The sequence below is a fragment of the Narcine bancroftii genome, chromosome 5 (assembly GCF_036971445.1).
Source record: "Narcine bancroftii isolate sNarBan1 chromosome 5, sNarBan1.hap1, whole genome shotgun sequence".
Lineage (NCBI taxonomy): Eukaryota > Metazoa > Chordata > Chondrichthyes > Torpediniformes > Narcinidae > Narcine > Narcine bancroftii.
This window is the reverse complement of record NC_091473.1, coordinates 234,860,091-234,879,773: the sequence shown is the minus strand read 5'-3', so window position 1 is coordinate 234,879,773 and position 19,683 is coordinate 234,860,091. Positions and strand designations below refer to the sequence as shown.

At 37.6% G+C, this 19,683-nt stretch overlaps 1 protein-coding gene and 1 pseudogene across 3 annotated transcripts in view; both read left to right on the top strand.

The window, feature by feature from the left end:
- Positions 1–19,683, top strand: part of LOC138765048 (metabotropic glutamate receptor 4-like) — a 972,526-nt gene that overhangs the window by 581,637 nt on the left and 371,206 nt on the right. The window lies entirely within an intron of this gene.
- On the top strand, positions 1,387–2,155 carry LOC138765049 (small ribosomal subunit protein eS10-like; annotated as a pseudogene).

Below are 19,683 nucleotides of genomic sequence, written 5' to 3'. Positions count from 1 at the left end.
AAACACCCCAAATGCAAGTAATAAATCTGTAGATTAAGTAAGTTTTTAAAAAAAAAACATCTACCTACCAGGCAGGAGTGGCGATGTCAGGGTCCCATATAGGAGCAGTTATGGCAGCGCCCAGCAGTGGGGAGGTACTGTCGGGGAGCAGCGGCGCCGGTGGTGTGGAGGTACTTCCAATATCGACTTATATGCCGAATCAATGTCAATCTGGCGTATATGTCGATCCCCATTTTTGAGGGTTTTACCGCTTGTCTTGAATGCTAAAATGTACGGTAATCATTTCTCCGTTGAATGTAACTACACAAATAGTACTTCAGGTACCCAAACACCACTTTATTTTCCCTTTGTGCCCTGATTATTTGGAAGTATGATCCATTTCACAAGTGACACCAGCATTATTGCTTTATAAGTCTTCAGAAATCATGTGAGTGATTTACTTTAAGCAGTAAGGGGAAATAGTGGTGACAGCCTTCAAATATGACCTCATTTTGCTGCTATTTCCAACATCTGCATTAATGAGTAAATGGCAAATAAATAGAGTGATTGAGTGCACTGAGGTATGAGGGTTTAAGTGCAATGGTGGCCATTTCACATTTGGTTATTGGTATGCTGGCTGTTAACGTTTTAATATGGGGAAAAAATAGCTGTGCATTTAAATGATTCCACTCTCTCACAAGGCTTATGTAATCTTCTGCAATGGCTTAACAGGAAACATTGTCTCTGAATTAAACCCCTCTGGCCACAATTTTTAAGTCTGACCATAAATCAATAACCTCACTCATTTCCCGAGCATTTAGATCCCAAATCAGATCATTGATATATGGCTTTATCATTAATCTTCAGGACAGAGGTTACCATGATTGACCACTTCAATTACCTAAATGATGCAGTGTTATGAAGCAACACAGTGCCAGGGGACAGTTAGCATTACTGCATGGGTGAATATTTAATGGGAACATAAAGCATTCGGAATTTCTGATTGCTGTATTTGTGAAATATGTTATTCCCGTAGAAAAAAGAAACTATGATTCCTAGAAATGCCAGCAGTTTTGTTGGACCACTAGCAAGATCAAAACTGCTTCTCTGAGAAATGAGAGTATTCTTACGGTAAGCTTTAAGAAGGAAATTATCAACAATTGTACATTCAACAGATCAATAGAAATTCTTCAATAGAATGTCTCTGAGGGATAGTAATAAAGAAAGTTCATATTGAGTAATCGTCAGTTATAATCAATTTTAATCACAGTTCAGACTGTGATGAAGCAATAAAACTGCTTTGATGCAGCCTAATGCAATTTGGTCCTCCGACACAACTGAATCAGAAACATGTATCAAATTTATTTGAGAATGGCGCATGCTCACCCTTTCGCCGTTTCAGGTCCATGACAAGAAGTCGAGATGTTGATGCCCAAGAAGAACCATATTGCTATCTATGAGCTACTCTTCAAGGAGGGTGTAATGGTAGCCAAAAAAGATGTGCATATGACCAAACATCCAGAGTTTGGCAGACAAAAATGCCCCTGACCTGCAAGTAATGAAGGCCATGCAGTCTTTGAAATCATGTGGTCATGTAAAGGAACAGTTTGCTTGGCAGCACCTCTACTGGTACCTGACTAATGAGGGCATCCAGTATCTGTGTGATTACCTTCATCTTCCTCCAGAAATTGTTCCTGTCCTTGAACAGCAAGGCCAAGACCTAAAGGTCTAACTGAGGATCGCCCTCGTCTTCGTGAATCTGACAGAGACAATTACAGGTGGGCTACTCCACTTGGAGCAGACAAGAAGGCTGAAGCTGGTGCTGGTACAGCCACAGAATTCCAGTTTAGAGGTGGATTCGGTCGTGGTCGTGGACAGCCTCAGTAAATGTGTACAACGTGTTGTGTACAATAAAAATCGATTAAAATGCAAAAAACAAAAAAAAATTGAAAATTATGAAGTTCCTCAGATAAAAATTATGTGAACTGTGACCTATGGAAAGATTATTGACTATAATGAAGTCAGACCCCATATAAGCAAGAAAGAGGAGATATTGTTCTTAGGTAATAATTGCAAGACTGTAGTTTTCTGTAATTAATCAATCAACCCTAATTTAGTATGTGCCTAATACTATGTAATGTAAAGTTGAATAGTCCTCTTAAAGTCATTAGGTTGGAGGATGTTATGTGTATCAATGCTCTGCCAAGATCCTTGGGGCTGAATAACCTCTTTCTGTATTGTAAGTACATTATACTTATGAATAAATAATTTGCTTTCACCTGTTCATTTCCCAGTAGTTGATGCACTGATGCAATGATAACATGATAATTGACAATCCCTGTACATTCATGTCAGACCTGTGGACTAGATAAATTGATAAATTAATGGCTTGTCAGCAGTTTGGGTGGGAAGGAGGAGGTGCATCTTAATGCTTAGGAACTAGAAGCATCGTACAATGTATGAATCCTTCAAAATTGTGTGATAATTTATGATGAAATCTAAGTCATTCTGAGCATTGAATCAAAATTTACATCACCCTGCCACTGTAATAAATGTCAATCAATAATATACATGTGCAATGCAGTTCGTATGTTTAAGACACTAGTTCCACGTCTTAGAAAATTCTCCTGTATTTCATCCTTATGTATGCTTCTTGCCCAATCTACCATTGGGTTGAAGAACATACATGTACATTCTAAATTGGTTCTGAGTATTAAATCCTGAAATTGGATCGTGTGAAACAAAAGAAAAATCAAAGATGTGCCTGTTGGTAAGATGACGGAAAATATGAATATTTTTTAAGTAAATTGAAACACACAGCATTGTTGCAGTATGGTAGTTAACTCTGAGCCCACCCCAGAAAAGTGGGTAAGGAGAGACCATCACCAAAACCTAACACAATATATCTTAGGATCCTTTTGGATGAAACATTTCTTGTATAGAAGACCAGGTCAGTGACGTCCAGAGTGCGCTCATGTCCTGAGATGAGAAAACTCCCAGCCATTCCAATGAAGTCTAGCCACTTAATTAAATAGGCAGGAACCTTTTGCATGCTTTGATGCAAATTTGATGATGAGAAAAAAAATCCTGCTCAGTATCAATTAGGTTATATTGGAATTTATATGTACGGATCTTCATGCACGATCTATTAAACTTGTACACAAATTAGGTGCAAATATTTTTTTTTTGGAGCATTTCACACAATCAAAGTGGATAACAATAGAGAGCATATAAAACAATTATACTGGATTGTACTAAATCTATTTTTCTAATTGAAATCATTCTAATATATACGCCATGCTATCAAATATTGAACATTGCAGAAAGTGAAAGAGTTTTCACAAAGTAGCCTGGAATAATTTAAATCCTAAACCTCCAGAAATTGTGAGGAATACTATATTGGGATTCAAGGATGAAGAGAGGTCAGTGCATACATAATTTAATTGAATGAACATTCTTAACTTTTCAGTTTCAATGCCTTCCTCGAATGTGCGCAGCAAAATGAGTTCATGGTTCAATTACCAACTTACTGAGCAAATTCAATCAAAGTTATTGAACACATACATCTTGCATTTGAGCAAGGGAACACAATTTCAACATCTGCTGAGGTGACCTTGAGGAATCCCAAAGAATTTTACCCAATGCAAAGTACAAATATAACAGAATATTGCAATAATAAAGTGTGTGAAACAGAGCAGAATCTAAAAACTTTAGGTGTGATGGGTGCCTATTGTGTTATCATATACACCATTTTAAATTGTGAAAGAATTTAATCTGCCAGAGAAATAGGCATATATCCTTAGAATGTAGTTCTAGAGTCAAGGTTGTTAACCAAAGTAGGTCCAGCAGTGTGTGTGATTTCTTCACAGAAGAAATGTTCTCACATTAAGAAGCCAGTAGGCTACCACATATTGGAGTCAATGGGAACAATCGAGAACAGGACATGTGAAGTATTGACATCGATCTTGGTAAGGGCAGTGAGTGAAATGACTTAAAAACAAAATTAATGGTTACATGGTCAATGCAGCAACTTGAAGATCAATGCAGCATCAGACTCTTCAGTCATAGGAAAGGAAGTGCACACTGTGAATTTGAATGTATTGAGAACTTTTGGCTGGATGAAATGTTAAATGCATCACACAGTCAGCAATTTGAATTGCCAATGGTTGGGTTAATTACGCTACTTGGCCTCCATTGGTGGATAATGACTGACACTGAAAATTGAAATTTGGAAAAAAGTTTTCACCATTGATACTTCAAAATCACCCTGATCCTATTAAGAAAGCATGCAGAAATATTGCTGTATACTTTCATGGATTTTCTAGGTTGGAAAGATCATATATCAAGCCATATGCAAAAGAAATAAACTTTTATTGACATGGCCACTCCCATTTGCATTGAAATATCAGGTGAAAAAAGAATCAGAAGTTTAAGCCAACATACCAGAGAAGAAGAGCTAAAATGGCTAAGCATACCAGTTGGGCTGGTTCTTGCAGAGGATGGGACTGTTTAATCATGCGTGTAATGCTTCAAATGATAGAAAAGGAAATGGGAGCTGCACAACGGTCAAGGTAAAGAAACTGCACTTGTGTCATGTACATTGATGAAGATTGAGAAAAATGAAGGCCAAATTAGACAGGTGTCAGTACATCAGGTTCAGTAGTTACATTTGGACAGGCCTTTTTACTTGAGTCACAGGACACAGGTCTTTAAGAGCAAAACTCTTGATCTTAGTTCAATAATATTGACAGTGAGTGTTGATCCATTATCATGATATTTACATTATTGAGTACAGAAGTGTAAAAAAATGCAATGGAGATTCTTTTATCAAAGTTACCAGTCAGGAAAATAATGAAAGATATTCCAGTGCAGTAATGAAAATACCGTGTAAGGTACAATATATCTTTAGAAAACAAGTAGATATTAAAATTTTCAGTTAGTTTGTGTTAATTGAGAACACTGCAAGAATACTGAGAACATAAACTTTACAAATTTAATATCACAATTCAGGCATTATTGAGATGTTTTGTTCATTAGCTGGGGTCTGATTAAGAGCAAGTAGATAAGTGCAGTATCAGGTGAGGAATCCTATTTTTTGTGTGTGTTCTGGTTTCCCCGAAGTGCCAATCTCGGGTGTTTGCTTTTATGACAGCATGTAAGGAAACAAAGTGGTATCGAGCACATGCTTATTTTATCCAAAATGTGTAAAGAATAATGGGTGCCTCTGTGCTTTAATGTAATGGGTGTGTGATGTGCCTAGAGGATCCCAAAACCCAGCAGCAATAGAAATTCACCAAGACAAATGGCTACATAAACAAAAGTCACTTTTAATTTTCTTTTTTTAAAACAAAAAACAGGATCAAATTTATTACTATTGACTTAACCTAACATAACCCCCTTCTAATTCTAAGCACACATTTATGTAATGTAATGTAAGTTCAGAAAAGGTCTTTGATTCACAGACCAATCTCACTTCCTATTCCTCCAATTTCACTAGTATCAGGCAATTCTTATACTGTGCAAAGAATTTAACATTTATGAATCTTGACCAGACTTTGCTTGAAAGGTAAATGGTTACTGCTCAGGAATGTTCTTGTCAGTTTTAAGAGAGAGATTTGTTGCTCATTGGAACATAAACTGATTTCTTCCAATCAGCCACCACTGTCTTGCCAAAGAAACTTGCCCCATCAGGGTTTTCCAGATGATAACTTATTTCCTCTAGATCATCACAGAGTTCCTTTTTGTTTCCCTTATTTCAAGTGTAATTACACAGCCAGCCATCTCCTCTTGTATAGACCACAAGGGTTCCCAACAGTCTGAACTTAGAACTCACAACCTGTCTCTTCTAAAAGCCACTGCAGAAAGCTATCTCTCTCTCTCTCTCTCTCTCTCTCTCTCTCTCTCTCTCTCTCTCATTCTCCCGTTCTCTCTCTCTCTCAGAGAAAGCCTTTTGGTCTCCTCTCTCTCTCCCTCTTGGCTTGCAAAACCACATTACCTTCTTAGAACAGGAAACTGCATTCAGACAGATTGCTGCACCGGACCCAATCTTCTGAGTCTGTTCATCTGTTGCTTTCCAAAACAATAATCCATTACTCCACAGCATGTCCAATTAACATCTACTTGTGAAGTCCTTATAGGAATTCTGAAAAGTTTTTGCAAAGGCCCTCTAGGCTTGAGCAGAGCTCTGGCCTTTAAAATGAGATCTGTGTTGTGTTTGTTTGTGACCTACCCCCCCCCCCCACCACCACACACACACGCACACAATTTATCTCCTTTAATACATATCTATATATAATATAAAATATAACATAATCTGTCACAGGTGTGACAAATGTGCTAGAGAATGTGCTCCAGAAGGTAAGGATAATCAATGTTTCATCACGGGTACCTCAAGCACACTTAAACTTAACAATGAAACATTCATTTGCAAACATTACACCACTGTTGGTTACGCCTCAGCTGAGTTACTCATGCTGTAGCAGACTCAGAATACAATTGAACTTAGTTCTGCCACACATTGAATTGACGAGTGAAGGAGATGCTGTTGAGACAATAATAAAATTATGACCGATTTTGCAGAAAGCAATAATTCAAACATCAATGCAAAACTGATGTGTGTTGAGGCTACCCAGATAGTCTGACATTTACAAATGGATATTGAGGCAGGAAAAATAGAGATACCTCATAAAAATTAGGGGGAAAAAAATCAGAAATATTCACTTGAATCACTTAAGGAAATGTACAAGACAATATTGAAGACTTGTGTAATTACAAGTGCATTTCAGAAGTTGCTCCAGCGGAAATTGAAGGAAATTGCATGATTATACAGAAATGTGTTAACAAGTGGATACAGAGCCACGTTATTTTGGGAAAATTGATGAGACTTTGGAAAATTGTGAACAATACACATCACTCCTCTTCTGAAAAAAGGAAACAGAATGTACTGTCTGTACATCAAAAACATACATGAGCAAATGTACAGTACATTTAGAAAACTTATTTTGCCCTTTAACTTGGATAATCAGCTCACTTGATTGAAACACCATACAGCAATGATCCAGTCCGTTTCCCCACATCTTACTGTAGCTGCTGTCAGCAACGCCTGAGTCTTGTACAAGTAAAATATTGTTGCCTGGATACCTTGTGTACTATTGGCCTAAGGCTTAACAACACATTTTGACACATTGTTTCAGACAAACTATGCTGCTTCAAGATTGATATATCGAAAGAAGTTAAATATAGTTGATGCATGCGGGTATTTGATATAACAATTGGACAGTAAGTAGGAGAGTTCAATAATGGACTTACACTAGCATGTTAAAAATAATATAAGTAAAAAGGGCTTTACTTATTATATGACTTAATGTGCAATCATTAGTTAAAATATTTCACCATATTCTTGCTGTCATGGCAAGATTTGAACTCAACTCTCCAGATGGACAGGGAGCAGGTAGGTGGAACTAGTGGAGTTCACTTAAATTGGTGCGGACTAGAAGGACCAATATGGCCTGTTTCCGTACTGTAATTGTTATATGGATATGGATTATGATACCTATGAACCAGTTGGGGTCGACATGCAGTAAGACCTGTATAATGTGAGCTGGGAGTTGGTAAGAGGCAGTTTACTTTAATGCTGCGGTTCTCGAACCTTTTTGGGCTGCTGCCCCCTTGGATCCCTAGCGCCCTCACCCCACACATACCTGCAACGAACACACACCTCTTTCTTGGTATTAGGACTACTGCAAATTTAAAGCAACAACTAATTCAACACTATGAATAAGTTTATGTATTTCACAAATAAAACTTGCAGTAAACCAATTTATTTAGCAATATGAAAGGGTAAATATACATCTCACCTGTAACTACATTTGTCTTTACAGTTTTCACACGTTACCTACACCTTTTTGTTTGTTGTGCTGCAACCACATTTAATTCTGCAACCAAAAATATTGTACGTTCTTTGTAAAAATCATACCAATCGCAACAAAATGCAGAAGAGAAAACAAGGAAATATAATAGCAAAGCAATACTAGGTAAAGTACATGACTCAGTCGTACAAGTACAAATGTGAAACTAAAAAAAATCAAACTACTAAACATGAGAAGTTCCAGTTAGACATAAATACAGATTGTATAACATGGTTTTGAACAGCGTGGATTTTGATATAACAAGTCCTGGGTGGTCGCGTCCAAACCAGTCACCATCCCCGGCCATCACTGTCCTGAGCAGTCATCCCCGCCCCCTCCTCACCTGACAGATAGCGCATGATGAGAGTTGCGGGTTGAGTTTGCCGGAAATGTTTGGACCGCCCCCTTTTTCCTCACCACTCCCTGACTGCCCCCTTTCTCCTCACCCCTCCCTTGGATCTTTCCATCACCCCCAGGGGGGGCAGCAGTACCTACTTTGGGAATGACTGCCTTAAGGCAATGCAGTTGCCCAACAATGGACAATTCCTCCGCTTGATGTTAAACAGCCTTATCATTGCAGAATTCCCTTCCCTCACTGCGGTCTGAGAGGGAAGAGGGAGGTGTTGAGGAGGAGGGGAGGGGAAGAGGTAGTTATGGGTTTGGCAGTAATCAGAAACAAAAACTGCACAAATGCCAAGTTGACCAGAACAGGTCACAGGCTGTTGAGTTGTCACATGATTTGGCACAGTATCACACAAATCAATGGGCATGATTGGATACTTCCTACTCACCTGGATGATCCAAAACAAATTTGCTCATTTGATTGAAACCAATGACCACACTTGCTCTTGTGAACCACATCTACAAGATTCAATGCAACAGTTTGTCAAGATCGATTTAAGATGGCATGAGCTTAGCCAATTACCACTATCACCAAGATGGGAATGCCATCATTGGCCATCACTTGTCTGTACACATCATCTTGAGTTTAAAATAAATGATTAATATTTCACAGTTACTGGATTGATGTGGAACTCCCTATTATTTCAGGTCTGTGGTAATACTTCCACTTCTTGGAATGAAATGCTTCAAGAAGGCAATGTTCCCATATTCTCAAGCCCAATTAAGGATCGATGTTAAATCTTGGCCTTAGTAGCAGTACCTACAGTTTCAAACTATATTTTTTAATCACAACTTCAGTTAATAGGCATCAGGGAAATGAACAATGTTATTTAAAAATAAACGTTTGTCTTGGAAGGAAATGTTTAGAAGCAACAACCTAACATCAGGCATCGTGGCTGAAAAAAGAAGTGGTGGATGACAAAATATCAGTTCTGGATATATTGATTTGGCCGTCAAGGAAATTTCAAAATCTGTTGAGTTGACAACCTTTTGAAAGACCAGTTATTTCTTGCACATTGCTGTGAACTCTGCAATCAGTTATAAAGTGTGTGTTCATCTTAGTAGATACATATGACCTCCTATAGAAAAAATCAGTGTTCATTCTGTGCCGAATAAGGAAGTAAATGGATGAAGGTTTCGTTCGGGTTCAGATTTTACCTCATTTATCAGTGAAAAGCTTAGCCTCAGCCACGTACCAAGTCAGGTAAAGGAACACAATATTCTATGTCAGGAATCCAAACTTCCATATTCTCAGAATTCCTAGTGACTTGTGTCACATAGCTTTGGCAGGCATTAAATTGTTGCAGTGTGCTACAGCTAGACATTCGGAGACTCAGCTTTCAACATGTCAGCCATTACAGCATCAGGTCAGTCTTTGGATAAGTTAAGGAAGTCGCCTCCTTTTACATTTCAGTACCTAATAAAGCCTCTGGTTATCATATTCAATTCAGCATAGAGCTCTTGAGTATCTTATGAGCAGTTTAAAGGGTTTCTTTGAACATGATATACCACAACATTTTTTGAAAACAATTGAATTTTATTATCACTTAGCCTTTGGGTCCATGCCTGTTCTTTATAAATCCAATATGGGAGATGGGAGATTGCATTAGAACTTTTCAAATACAATCTTCCATTCTTTCCTGTAACTCTGCAATTAGTTTTCTGTCAGATTAGATTCACTTATAAGCCAGAAATCCTGTGTATGATAACAGTGGCTCTGAGGTTCATGTATCTAACTGAGCTACTCATAATGGACTGGGACTTTGATTCCCAGTGCTGAGTCCTGCCTCACATTGAAGTCTGGATGTTGAACTGGGGCTTGTCCCTATAGCAGATTGGTGCTTTGTCTATCTGAGGGAGGTCCCCACATTGGACTGGGGACTGTTTAACAGATTGAGGGTCATAATAGTGTAGCAAAATCTTGAATGCGGATCTGTGGGTCGGTGGGTGGGCTGTCGATTGGTATGATCAGAGCAAAGTTCTATGACTCCCTGTGCTGGGCGAATGCAGTACAGCATCATGAAACATAGTTAAATCATCTAATCGTCCAAAACCTTTTTCTGAAACACAACAATGAAGGTCACTTAATCAGGTTGAGGCCTCTAATGGTCTACTGAATGAACACTTGTTTTAAACATAGACTCTGCTCTCAGAATTAACAACCTGAAATAATTAGAACCATGTTTTTTTTAAAAAAAAAGGATGAATGAATGGCACTCATACTTGAGAATAACTTATTTTCTGTTTGCTCTCTTCCCTTTGCAGAATGTAAATAGAAAATAAGGAGAAAAATATTCCTGATTTATTTTAACAGTAGCTATACATTTATATTGCAACACTTCCCAAGGCACTTTAACAATGTCTAATAAAAACATCACTGAGCTAAAAAGCCTGAGATTAAATGAGGCAATGAAAGGATAGGCTAAGTAGATAGATTGTTCAGGAACAAGAGAGAGTGTGGAAGAGAACATTAAGAAATAAATTACAAGGCTCAGATCATGATAAGATTTGCCTCATTGAAGATGAGTGAGCAGATAAGAAGACTTATAGAACAAATATTTGAGAGGGGAGAGAAGGATGTAGCAAAACTATGGCTGGAGGATTCATTAGCAATAAGATTTTGAAATGAACAGTTTAGGGACAAGTCAATAGGTGATTGAGATTCTGTATGGAACAAAATAAATGGTGTGGTGGAACCGTTCTATTACTGTTTGCACATGTATGGCTGGCCCACCCCTTGCTGATTGTACCTGAGGCTTCTCCCCCTTGATTCCCCTAATAAAGGCGGGAACACCTCCTTCAGAACAAGCTCAGGCCTTGGGTCAGCAACATGAAACGTGCCTTCTGTTTATAGTAATGAAAGCCTAGCAGTCAGGTAACTTCTAGTCTTTGGAGTTATTGATAGTGCATCCCCAAGCCATGAATGGAGTTAAACACAAAGCAGTAATGTTCTCATTGAACAGCCGGCAGGTTGGATGGGGTGGTGGTGGGTGGAAGAGAGAGACAGACAGAGAGACAGGCAGAAAGATTGTGTGTGAGATTGATTTTCAGACTATTGAGCCACAGACAAAAATGGTTTCAGTGAGAGTCCCTCCAAAACTAGATGGAATATTGACCTTTCCTCAGATTAGGAAACTGGGAGTAATTAACTCACTTGTATTTTTGTTTTGGTTATTCTCTTGGTCACTCATTTTGGTAACATGAAAAGGATATTTTGCAATAGGTTCATACTGAAGGAATAAACTAATTGTTCAAATGACATTCACAAGAATGTCAAATTTTACTATATTATTAATAGCATCAAATCAATGTTCATATTCCAGTCTGGAACTCAGGAATAATGATGTATTTTAATATGATGCGCAATTTCATTTTCTCTTTGAAAATTATGCATTTTTCAGGTAAAATACCAAGTAATAACCCCTGAACCTTTGTAGATTTCTCCCTACATCCTGAATTGAGATGGACAATGTGCTCTGGTGAATTCCATTTGTAGCTACCAGTGGAATACACTGACTTCAGGCTGTTTAAAGCTTTTCAGTCATGAGAAGGACAATGCGATGCTGATTTTGTAATATTCTCAGCCCGACAGTACTGTTATTTTGCATGGCCAAATGGCTATTATTTGCTTGAATAAGTGTATGCAGCAAAAAAACCCCATCTTTTTGTTGGCACTTCATCCACTATTCTCAGTTCACCCCTCCACCTTGACGCCTGACTGCATTTTGACAGCACTTTGGTGGTAGAGGCCCTGCTATTTTCCAATAAAAGCATTTATAGGAAGTATTATTTCACCTTTACCACAATTCACTCTTTTCATGACTGCAGTGCTTGCTATTACATAAAAAAGGCCCACTAAAATGCCAAGACCTTGTAACATCATGTGGCAGAATGACATTTATACTGAAGGATGGAAACATATTTACCTCAGTTATGTGTATCCATTAAAGAAGCAATTAACTTGATTAAGTTTTATTAAATGCTATTTATTATTCTATTGGATTAATTTGAAGTTGTTCCAGGCAAACTTTTGTTGCTTTTCATGAGTTTTCTTCACATTGCCAATATCTTTGTTCTTCATCTTCGATCCAAACAAATTCCTTTTACCTCCTGTGACTTTCTACGATATTATACAATGAAGGTATTATACTCGATAAGAGCCAAAAATAACAAATAAAACTATTAGCTGGTACAACAAAATTTTGGAAATGCATTTGATTACACGTCATTTTAAATTCAGTAATTTGAATGCATAGGAGTTCCTAATCTTTCTGTAAAATCTGAATATATATTTCTTTTCTGTCTCTTCTTTGATATTGTTCCACTTCAGAGTTAGCTTTTTAAGTCAGTTACCTTTCTACAGAACTGGGAATAATTGCATCTACACAAGCTTTTAAAGTGTAGGGAAAGAAGGGGGGAATAGAAGAGCAAAAGGCAAAGCCTGTGATAGTATGGAAGGTAAAAGATATTGACAAGGTCTTTTCCTTTTGTCAATAATTATTGATGATTACAATGTATCAAATAGCTTCCATTATATCTACTCTTCCCCTTCCCTTCTCTTAATTCCTCACATGTAAAAACATGCATACCTCTAACAATTCCCAGTTATGTTTCACTGACCAAGGAGGTTAACTCATTCTTTCTCCACAGATACTGCCCCACTGGATGAGAATTTAAACCTACTTTTAAAAATTCTGTTTGTCTCCCATCAGTAGTATTTACTTTTGAATAAATTTCCATACATACAAGTCTGTTTGTAAAAATGTATGACCATCCAGTGTTTATATGCAGTCCTTAGCTGTATCGTGTTTAATAGAGAACTGAGGTCCACTTACAAATGGCTTTGTTATATTAACCAATATGATGTTTAGATTTTACAAATCGTGTATTATCTTTTCTCGCATTTTGTTAGGACTACAGAAGGAGTCATTCAACCCATAAAGTTGAAACTGCCACTTTTAGATTTGTTCCATTAATTCCATTCTCCTGCTTATTTCTGTGTAGCTTACTCACTTGGCCAAAAGTATCCACAGATGGTTTTTTTTTAAAAAAAGGTCTTATTTTCCAATGGTCATGAAATCCTTATTGATTGTAGCCTGGAATAAAGTTCTACACAGTAAGGAATCTTAACCATTCACGTGTTTTAAATATGCAGGGTAACACTTCGCTGTAACAGGACTCCTAGTGTTTTCTGCTGTTGCTTCGCCTTGTTCCTGAGCAGGTGCATCATTTATTTTATATTTCCGTGTGACATGTTGCTGACAGTCCAGCTTATTAACAGCACAGCAAGAGAACCTGGAAATGCTGGCTAAATAACCTCACAACAAAGAAGGTGTACCATAGGGAACTAAGCAAAGGGAGAAAGCTTTTTTTTAATCTTGTTCCTTAACTCGTCTGATTTTAGAACTGTTGAATGCAAAGAGAGGGAAATTCAGTCCAAATTACTTAGAGAAGAGATACAAATGATATTGAAAAAAAAACTTGCATTACAGAGAGCAGAACTATCTGGAATAGCAGCAGTTCATTTTCAGTGCCAGGCAGGGGTGCAGTGCTGCCAGAGCTCACCAGATCGTCACTCCTGTGCCTCAGGGGCAGTTCCAGCACGCCACGGAGCTGCTATAGAGATCTCATGGTGTGTCTCAGGCACCTCCTTGTTGAAATTTTGGTGAGCTCCAGCACCAAAAAAAAATTAGCACTGTATCCTTGGTGCCAGGGAGACTGAATGGCAGTCATTAACATTTACCACAACATTAAAATAATGGGTGGTGAAATTATGTCTTTTTTTGGGCAAATTATAACCACATCCAGGAAACACATGTACAAACATCACTCCATTCAATGCATTTCAATAATGACTCAGAGAGCAGGATGGAGGTTCCACAATGGTGTGACTGGAACAGAGTTGGCATTTGCTTTTTATGAGAATTTGCTTAGAAAATTTAAGAGGTTTGGATGTTCCAGAGATTCTCTGTCTATTGTCTGAAGGCCACTGCTCGATCCATATTGGTACAATTGTTGTAAGCAACCTTGTTTAGAGAGAGGAATTAGATTAGCTTTTTATTTTCTTTATTTTCTTTTACAGATAAACTGGTTAAATATGGGTTCAAACATGGTTGTCAGTTTCATTTATCTATATTCAGTATTATATCTGATTATATTATGAGAAAGATATAAATGGTTATTACCATATTGATAGAATTTGGTGTTTTAAAGAAATATTGTTAAATTAATAACTATGGATAGGCTTTTGATTTATGATTATATTTGACTTGTGCTTATAACATATATATATATATATATATATATATATACGACCTGTTGTGAGAATTCTATTAGATGACTTTGTACGTTGGATTAAAATGTTAAACTCAGTAAAATTATTTTAAAGAAAGAATTTGCTTTACTATTCGCCTATGATCATTAACCCTGTTATTATATGAATATTGGCTCAATCTTTCTAACTACATTAAAGGTAAAATTTGATTGAGTATTTTTTACATCACCCTTAAATACTATTCAACACTGGGAGAAACAAAAGGAAAATGTGCTATAAAGTTAAAAATAATTGACATGTCTTGCCAGATGGTTCCAATGTTTATCCTGTGAGTTGATGATTTACAGCAGCCATATCCCGGATTTGTGTTGAGCCTGATCTCAACATTTAACCTAGATTTTGCACAGGAATGATGTAGTCCTACATCACAGGACTGTGCAAAGGATGCAGATGCAGAAGTAAATAGGTTTGAAAGCATAAAATGAGCAGAGTAAAAATGAAGAAGATGAGAGGTTAGCAAAGGTAGTGAGGGACTTGACACACATTGACATGGAGGTAAAAACCCAATGCTGAAGAAACTCAGCAGGCCACACAGTGTTCTTTATATAGCAAAGAAATTGCCATAGAGGTAGTAAAGTTTAGGATATGTTAGAAGTTGTATGTGGTTGTATCCAAAGGGAAGTTAAAATGCTCAGAAAGAAGTCACATGTGTCTACCACCTTTCCTACGGTAAGTAAAAAAAAAACATTTTACAGGCAATGATGTTGAGTACTTAATGTTATTGAAGGGGGAGGGATGGGAAGCAACCTATCTCTGCAGTGTAGATAGTGAATTAGCAAAGAAGGTGATCTTATTTAATGATATTGGATAGGGCAGTTAAAGGTCCAAACATTTGAGAGGACAGCTGTAGCGTGATTGAAACATTGCATAAAATAATAATGGAATACCACCGAGGGTTGCTACATCTGATTTTTTTTTATCAGCAGGGAATGTAGAGGAAACACAGAGGATGCAAAAGGACTCAGACATATTAGGAAAATGGGAGAAGTGGCAAATGAAATACAGTCATGCACTTCGGAAGAAAAAAATAAATGAGTGGACTGTATTTTTTTTAATGGAGGGAAAATATGCAGATACAAAGGGACCTGGGTGCCCTCTTGCAGGATAATGATGTTCAACTTGCAGATTGAGATGATGGTGAAGAAGTCAAATGCAATGCTAGCAATCATTTCAAGAGGAATAGAGTTTTAGAGCAGGGATGTGGTGTTGAGACTCAATGGTGCACTGGTGAGACCTTACTTGGAGTATTGAGAGTAGATTTGGGCTCCTCATTTAAGAAAGGATGTGTTGACATTGGGGAGGGTTCAATGGAGGTTCATTAGGATGATTCTAGGAATGAAAGGGTTTTCATTCAAGAAGCATTTCAAGAGGCAAAGAGTTTTAGAGCAGAGATGTGGTGTTGAGGCCCAATAGGGCACTGGTGAGTCCTTACTTGGAGTATTGTGAGTAGATTTGGGCTCCTCATTTAAGAAAGGATGTGCTGACATTGGGGAGGGTTCAATGGAGGTTCATTAGGATGATTCTAGGAATGAAAGGGTTTTCATACAAGGAGCATTTGAGAGCTCTTGGGTGTATTCATTAGAATTTAAGAGAATGAAGAGAGATCACCTTTTGAATGTTGAAAGGCATGGAGAGAGTAGATGTAGAAAGGTTGTTTCTCATTCTGGAAATTCAAGACAAAAGTGACCTTCAAAATTGAGGGCGCTCGCTAAGAACAGAGACACGTAGGAATTTCTTCAGCCAGAGGGTGATAAATCTGTAGAATTTGTTGCCACAGGCAGTTGTGACGGATGGATGATTGGTGTATATAAGTCACAAATAGGTGGGTTCTTGTTTAGCCAGGTTATGGGGAAAAGGGTGAGAAGTGGGGCTGAGTGGGAAAATAGATCAGCTCATTTTTGAACAGCAGGGCAGAGTCAATGGGATCAATAGCCTTTTCTGTTCTTATGTCTTATTGTCTCATCATACTTTTGATAGAACGCAAGGTCATTTGGTTCTTGGGGAAGGCAGGTTGAGAGACAACTACTGTTTCCTTTTTCATAGCCTTATGTTGCTGTTTGACAGGATTACTTCAGGTGTAGAGTCAGCTCTTGTGAAATTGAAAGGTTTCAACACCTTAAGGGAGAGAAGGAAGGAGTGAAATTGTGAAGAACATATGCTAATAAGAAATCTGTCACATTTGCATTTTGCAGACAAGGTGATTTGAAGTCAAGGCTGTTTTCTCTGAAGTACTTTAGAATTGTGATTACTGTAATTAAACGTATTTCCCCATAGGGATCCTTTGTTCTATAATATATTGTCACGACACTAACATTTTGATACTTGCATGTCAGAAATCTCTGGAATAATATTAGTGTTTTGATGGTATTTTCTTTGTATTTCTATCAGCTTGAGATTAAAACATAAATATTCACCTGAAAAAAATCTATTTTAACTGAATACTCACACCAATGTGTTTCCAAAATCTAAAGATTGTGAGCAAGTCTTTTTCAAATGAACTGCTGAGGATGAGAGTACGAAACATAATTACTTCTGTGGTATATCTACTGAATACATTGTAAAAACAAAAGTATTTTACAAAGAATAAACAAGTCCAATAAACATCCCCTCATATTCCCTGGTGTAAAAGCTATTGCACAAGTACATTATAAAAGTATATTCTCTCAAACAACCCTTTCTAGCCTTTATTTTAATCAACTAGTCTTAACTGCATAAATGGTATGCTTAGACCTCTCAGCTAGTTTTTGGACACTCTGGCTCGTCCCAATTTTTTTTTAACCATATTTAGTAGCTTCCAGGTTCCAACTCATTCCTGAGGGTTTTCTGATAAAGTAGAACAAAATTTCCATTTTATTTGCCCCACTTTATGCTGATTTGCACCTGTAAAAAAAATCAACATTCAGTGAAACCCAACATTCTTGAAATTTCCATTGCATTTAAAATGATTCCTGCTGTTTTTATAAACTGTGGTTTAAACGAGAGGTCTTACTTGAATGGTCATACATTACATGAATTTTCCAAAATGACAATTCTTTTTTTGATTGTATATGAATGCATATTAATACAGTAAAACCTCATTAGAACGCGATAGTTGGGGTCCAAGATTTCATACCGCGTTACAGCCAAGTCACAGAACAGATGCATATATGTCAGAGTGCCCAAATATTACCAGTTTTCAAAGGATCCTCTATCTATAACTAACAATTTCAGTGAAAGCAAGCAAGCACATTCTTTTAATATTGGTATTCTGAATTTTAATCTAAGTTTGGGGTCCACAGACACCCACGCTATAAACGATTCTGTGGATTAACGAATCGTGTTCTAACGAGGTTTCAGTGTATTGGATATAATATGGAGACACAAGAGATTACAGATGCTTGAAGCTGGAACAAAACTCTATCTGCTGGATGAACTCAGGAGGTCAACCAGCATCACTGTGAGAAAAAGAATGTGTGAAAAAGAATCCAGTAGATTATTTTAAAACTAATTTCACCTATGAATCAGCAGTATCAAGCAGCCGTTTAGGAGATAATGATTTTTATAAATATAAATGCATTAAAATGATCCACAATTGATTTGATAATGGTAATGTTGTATAGACTGAGTGAAAAAATGTTGAAGTTTTGCCATTTTCTACAGTCTTCTGCATTCCTGGGCTCTCTTGGCATCTCCGAGAATCTGTCCTGGAGCCTCCAAGTTGATGCAATCATAAAGAAGGCTCTCCAGCAGCTATACTTTGTGAGGTGTCTGAGGAGATTCAGTATGTCACTGAAAACTCTTGGAAAGACAAGCACTTTGTGGCACAAGAACAGCTTCTTTCCCACTGCCATTAGATTCTTGAATAATCAATGAGCCAAAGACACTGCTTTACTTTTCATGCCCTACTATATTTTCCTTTGTAGTAAAGTAAGATGGTTATAATATGAATGTTTGCACGATGACGCTGCTGCAAAACACTGAATTTCATGACAATTAATCCTGATTCTGAGTTTCTAAACAATGCCATCAGTCAGTATACTGTCCACTGTTCACCTGTAGAGGTTTGATAGAGTATTTGGCAAGTGACATGTCTCTTCAGACTTCTTAGAATGTACAAGCATGTGTGTTCCTTGTTAACAATTGCTTTGATGTATTGCCTCTATGAGAAGACCACTAATATATGGCCTCCCAGTAACTTGACAATGCAATCCTCAACCACTGCTGTCCTGTCAATGAAGAGAAATGTGTGGTCCCTTGGTCACTAAGTTCTTTGGTCTTTCTGACATTGAGAACAAAATTATTATTCTGGCACCACCCAATTAGATTTGCAATCATTTCCAATGAGGTGGTCAACAATGTCAGTGCTGTCAGTGAATTTATAGATTGCTTTGGAATCTAATCCCACTATCCAATTGTGAGTTCAGGGGGAATAGAGCTGAGGACTAAGTTCATAAATTGAAGTTGTTGATGGTCATGGTCATGTTGATAGTCAGCAAGGAATCAGTAATATCAAAAATTCTCACTGATTAGGGACTGAAAATTAGGAGAATGAAGTTCCAGTTGCAACAGGATTAACAGTCCTGACTTTAATTGCTTGTTTTGTGATGTTAAAAGCTAAGCTCTAGTCAGTGGACAACATCCTTACAGGTAATCTGGCAGACCCAATGATAAGCAAGGTGGAGGGCCAATGAGATAGCATAGAACTATAGAACATTACCTTATAGAAATAGGCCTTTTTAGTCCTTCTAGTCTGTGCCAAACATTTTTTTTTTGCTTAGTCCCACTGATCTGAATCCAGACCATAACCCTCCATACCTTTCCCATCCATATACCTGTCCAAATTCTTCCTGAATATTAAAATTGATCCTGTATCCATCACTTCAGTTGCCAGCTTGTTCCACACTCTCACCACTCTCTGTGTAGCCTTCAGACAATGATCCCGATAGATCACGTTGATGAGGGGAGAGAGACTCCAGTGATCGACTCTGCCACTCTTATGGTCCTGTTAATTGACCTCTGACCTATTTATCTGTAGCAACCATATACACTATGATACAGCTGGCCAGGATGCACTTGATGGAG